Genomic DNA, 5760 nt, shown 5'->3' with positions numbered 1-5760 from the left:
TGTATAGGGGAGGATACTGTGTTTGTGTGTGCGTCTGTATGCAAGCTGTTCCGTGTGTTTTCCATGCCCATGTGCTTCTCAGTAAAGCAGTCTCAGAGGGACATCGACGCCTGCTTGGTTCTCTCCTTACCGATTGCAAGGGAGGCCTCGATGCTCTGTTTTTCGACTTAGATGATCTTTTGCATGACTTAGTCGCTGGTAGATTTGTCTTTCAGACAAAAAAGACTTATATGTTTGGTTTATATATATTTGGTTTTGGTATATTATATCATCACCTCTCGTTTTACCCAACAACTCATACTCTCCCTATTCTTTCTGATATTAAAATCAGTAACACGTCAACAGACAGTAATACCGACAGCTACAGAACAGCAACCCATTGCTAACAAAATCGTTCGTATCGACGAGCCGAAACTGCCATAAATAATCGCTCCGCTAATTACATGTGTGTTCGAGGCATGTAGTCATCGCAGGGTAAACAAAGTCCAACGAAATACAGCAGTGGCTCTGAGATAGCTCTGTTTACACGCGCGACCCTGCATACCGGCGCCCAAATCACCTGCCGTGAAACAACAGCAAAATAAACACACGTGAGAGACCGCGGACCTAAAGCCTTCTGATATCAGTTATGCTCGACGAAGAAGTAACTCATGTTGAAATCAGAAATGATTTCGTTTTCGTGACGCGTTTAGCATAAATTCGACAGCTAACGAAGCATAACCACACGCGACCCTGCATAAGAAACGATACTACCCGCCATGAAATAATGAAATGAACGCAGGCAAGAAACTGCTGGCCTAAATCTTTCCTCTCAGAATCCATCCACCGAACAGTGAGAAGGAGAAGATTGAAAATAAGGCCAGAATATTATTGATATGCAATGCAAAGCTTAGTCGGGATAATATTGATGAAAAATTGCAAATCAATTGCAAACACGAGGTAGATAGTAATAAAAAAAAGAGTTAGATAAAATGGATATGATAAATAAAGGTGATCTCATGTCAATAAACTTAGTAACTAGAACAAAATTACTTGTGAAACATATAGAAAAAAATAGAAAGAAAACGAAAATCTCTACAATAAACTGTTGCGTAATATTGTCTTCATCAAAATTTCCATACCTTTTACGGACTGAATATACATACTGTATGGTGAATAAATGCAAGTTTAAAGTAGTATAAAACTCTGCTTATTTTACAATGAGAAGTCGAATAATCAAGCCATTTCGCATGAACACATGACAAAAAACAATAAGCCAAATGGCATTCAACCGTATAGCTTTAAAAAGTGAACGAAAATCAACAAGAACTTTATTATGAATTGTAAACTCACACATGTAATTTCCTTGTTTTACTCGAAATCCTTGGGGATTATGACCAGCCGGGGGGAAAAAAGGTGACCGGCGTAAGGGCGGACGAGAGCGAAATGCAGTTCGAGTCAGACATGCATACGAAGCAGGAATGAGTTTCTCTCTCTCTCTCTCTCTCTCTCTCTCTCTCTCTCTCTCTCTCTCTCTCTCTCTCTCTCTCTCTCTCTCTCTCTCTCTCTCTCTCTCTTTCTCTCTCTCTCTCAACACCACTAATTTCATAAAAATGACTTTTTTTGCCTCCATACTGCTGATTTGATGAGCATGAAAATATTTTCATTTCTTTTATCTCATATATATATATATATATATATACATATATATATATATATATACAGGGGGGAGTGCGTGCATGTGTGTGCGTGTGTGTGTGTGTGTGTGTGTGTGTGTGTGTGTGTGTGTGTGTGTGTGTATGTGTGTGTGTGTGTGTGTGTGTGTGTGTGTGTGTGTGTGGGTGTGTGTTTGTGTGTGTGTGTGTGTGTGTGTGTGTGTGTGTGTGTGTGTGTGGGTGTGTGTGTGTGTGCGTGCGTGCTTATTCCGTTGTAAAGCACATTCTTTATTTCCTCTTTTATGGCGTTTGTCTTTCATATACCATTTTCAAATGTCACTGCATTGGTGATTTATTCTTGGCTTTAAAATACTGCATGTATTCGACATGGATCATCACTAACTACATGACCCTTCAACATGCATATTGTTCTACCCTCCCTTAGCTTACATGCTTTGTCATCCAGATTGATATAATTCGGCCTTATATTTATCCACCCTATCTCTCTTCCCCATCATTTATCCGATTCCGCTTGTTACGTCCCTCCGTCTCTCGCTCATTTTCACAGCTTTATCTCCTTAATTTATCTCATTCTCCCTCCGTCCACGCCTCCCCCTCGCTTCCTCCCCAACGCGTTCCCATTCCCGGCCTCCTCCACAACACGTGTGAGGAGTAGGTTGCCTGGTATTCGGAAGTATGTGAAGGGCAAAGCCTTACTGGCTAGTAAATCGTAACCGATTACAGTGTCAAATTTCTTAGAAATCGATTATAATTTCCAGTAATCGATTACCAAATGATTATTCCCAGAGTGTGGATTGAACTGAGACTATCTCAATATATTTCAATCTAATACAGCTCACCATGACACTTTTGTTTATTCAACAATGTGGTGCAAGATATTTCTTGTACGAATGCTTGGTTATGGAGTAATGATTCTTTCTATTTATCAAACAGGCGCAGATTTACTCCCTTTGCTCCTTATCGGCCAGGTGTTTGGGTGGCAATGGGGAGGGAGGGAGGGAGAGGACCCATTTCAACAGAGAGAGAGAGAGAGAGAGAGAGAGAGAGAGAGAGAGAGAGAGAGAGAGAGAGAGAGAGAGAGAGAGAGAGAGAGAAAGGCACATGTATATAGAGAGATATACACTAAAGCCGTAAATGTACACCTACAAGTATACTACTGCACAATCTCTTTCTAGGTGAAAGTAACATATGTATAATATGATTTATATATTTTGGTGTGTGTTTATATGTGTGTCTATGTATATGTATATATAATATATGTAAATGTGTGTATATATGTATATAAAATATAATTGATATATATGTATGGGTGTATATATTTTAAATATATATTACACACACATTCATGTATAAAGGGCATAGCCCAATTTTGTTATGTATATATATAACTTTACTAAGTATGTGTGCGTGTTGTTTTAAATGTATATATTTGTAAATATATATATATTATATATATATGCATATATATATATACTATTTTATATATATATGTATTCATTTTATCTCATTCATAAAGATATACATATTGATTTTTATACAAATACATAAACAGGTATATGCAAACATACATTGACATATTTGGTGCTTGCATCTGTCTGCAGTACACCTACACACTGTGTACAGTATGTATATGTGTTTGGGTATGTGTTCGCTTGATTAGCTTTTCCCGTCGGATAGTTCCCAGACACAGTGCCAATATTGTTCTCTAAGTACCATCAACAAGCTTACCACTAAGACACAAATACCAATCACGTGGGGGGAAATAGCCAGGAAAAGATTTATATACCAAGGGAGGATTTAACCCAGCAGCTCGGTAGGCTAAAATCCCGCTCATCTTTTCTCACTATTATCTCACGAGTAGATTTTGGCCAATTCATTACGCTTGGTGCTCTTCCTCGGCTCTAAATGGGTTTGGCTTGGCCGCGGTTCCAACCTGCAGTCGTGAAGGCTGTATTCAATGTTCTAACCCCTTTGTCAACACAATGTGGGAGTGTGGTTATGTGTGTGTGTGTGAGTGTATTGGAGGGGATATTATGCTTGGGTGGGTGTTGTGTGTATAGGGGAGGATACTGTGTTTGTGTGTGCGTCTGTATGCAAGCTGTTCCGTGTGTTTTCCATGCCCATGTGCTTCTCAGTAAAGCAGTCTCAGAGGGACATCGACGCCTGCTTGGTTCTCTCCTTACCGATTGCAAGGGAGGCCTCGATGCTCTGTTTTTCGACTTAGATGATCTTTTGCATGACTTAGTCGCTGGTAGATTTGTCTTTCAGACAAAAAAGACTTATATGTTTGGTTTATATATATTTGGTTTTGGTATATTATATCATCACCTCTCGTTTTACCCAACAACTCATACTCTCCCTATTCTTTCTGATATTAAAATCAGTAACACGTCAACAGACAGTAATACCGACAGCTACAGAACAGCAACCCATTGCTAACAAAATCGTTCGTATCGACGAGCCGAAACTGCCATAAATAATCGCTCCGCTAATTACATGTGTGTTCGAGGCATGTAGTCATCGCAGGGTAAACAAAGTCCAACGAAATACAGCAGTGGCTCTGAGATAGCTCTGTTTACACGCGCGACCCTGCATACCGGCGCCCAAATCACCTGCCGTGAAACAACAGCAAAATAAACACACGTGAGAGACCGCGGACCTAAAGCCTTCTGATATCAGTTATGCTCGACGAAGAAGTAACTCATGTTGAAATCAGAAATGATTTCGTTTTCGTGACGCGTTTAGCATAAATTCGACAGCTAACGAAGCATAACCACACGCGACCCTGCATAAGAAACGATACTACCCGCCATGAAATAATGAAATGAACGCAGGCAAGAAACTGCTGGCCTAAATCTTTCCTCTCAGAATCCATCCACCGAACAGTGAGAAGGAGAAGATTGAAAATAAGGCCAGAATATTATTGATATGCAATGCAAAGCTTAGTCGGGATAATATTGATGAAAAATTGCAAATCAATTGCAAACACGAGGTAGATAGTAATAAAAAAAAGAGTTAGATAAAATGGATATGATAAATAAAGGTGATCTCATGTCAATAAACTTAGTAACTAGAACAAAATTACTTGTGAAACATATAGAAAAAAATAGAAAGAAAACGAAAATCTCTACAATAAACTGTTGCGTAATATTGTCTTCATCAAAATTTCCATACCTTTTACGGACTGAATATACATACTGTATGGTGAATAAATGCAAGTTTAAAGTAGTATAAAACTCTGCTTATTTTACAATGAGAAGTCGAATAATCAAGCCATTTCGCATGAACACATGACAAAAAACAATAAGCCAAATGGCATTCAACCGTATAGCTTTAAAAAGTGAACGAAAATCAACAAGAACTTTATTATGAATTGTAAACTCACACATGTAATTTCCTTGTTTTACTCGAAATCCTTGGGGATTATGACCAGCCGGGGGGAAAAAAGGTGACCGGCGTAAGGGCGGACGAGAGCGAAATGCAGTTCGAGTCAGACATGCATACGAAGCAGGAATGAGTTTCTCTCTCTCTCTCTCTCTCTCTCTCTCTCTCTCTCTCTCTCTCTCTCTCTCTCTCTCTCTCTCTCTCTCTCTCTCTCTCTCTCTCTCTTTCTCTCTCTCTCTCAACACCACTAATTTCATAAAAATGACTTTTTTTGCCTCCATACTGCTGATTTGATGAGCATGAAAATATTTTCATTTCTTTTATCTCATATATATATATATATATATATACATATATATATATATATATACAGGGGGGAGTGCGTGCATGTGTGTGCGTGTGTGTGTGTGTGTGTGTGTGTGTGTGTGTGTGTGTGTGTGTGTGTATGTGTGTGTGTGTGTGTGTGTGTGTGTGTGTGTGTGTGTGGGTGTGTGTTTGTGTGTGTGTGTGTGTGTGTGTGTGTGTGTGTGTGTGTGTGTGGGTGTGTGTGTGTGTGCGTGCGTGCTTATTCCGTTGTAAAGCACATTCTTTATTTCCTCTTTTATGGCGTTTGTCTTTCATATACCATTTTCAAATGTCACTGCATTGGTGATTTATTCTTGGCTTTAAAATACTGCATGTATTCGACATGGATCATCACTAACTACATGACCCTTCAACA

This window comes from Penaeus chinensis, chromosome 13 (genome assembly GCF_019202785.1).
Source record: "Penaeus chinensis breed Huanghai No. 1 chromosome 13, ASM1920278v2, whole genome shotgun sequence".
NCBI classification, from domain to species: domain Eukaryota; kingdom Metazoa; phylum Arthropoda; class Malacostraca; order Decapoda; family Penaeidae; genus Penaeus; species Penaeus chinensis.
Note: the sequence above shows the minus strand (reverse complement) of the source record.